We start from the raw sequence: 215 nt of genomic DNA on the forward strand, positions 1-215 counted from the left end.
GGGGACAAACGAGTTAGAAGGACGAACTCCTAAGCTCCGCCCTTTGACCATCTTTCGTCGCAGGGGCGGGGGCGACGTGTGCGGGGCGACCCTGTGCGGGGCAACCTGTGCAGGGCAGCCTGTGCGGGGCGACCCTGTGCGGGGCGACCCTGTGCGGGGCAGCCTGTGCGGGGCGACCCTGTGCGGGGCACCCTGTGCGGAGCAGCCTGTGCGGG

The sequence above is a fragment of the Apus apus genome, chromosome 1 (assembly GCF_020740795.1).
Source record: "Apus apus isolate bApuApu2 chromosome 1, bApuApu2.pri.cur, whole genome shotgun sequence".
NCBI classification, from domain to species: domain Eukaryota; kingdom Metazoa; phylum Chordata; class Aves; order Apodiformes; family Apodidae; genus Apus; species Apus apus.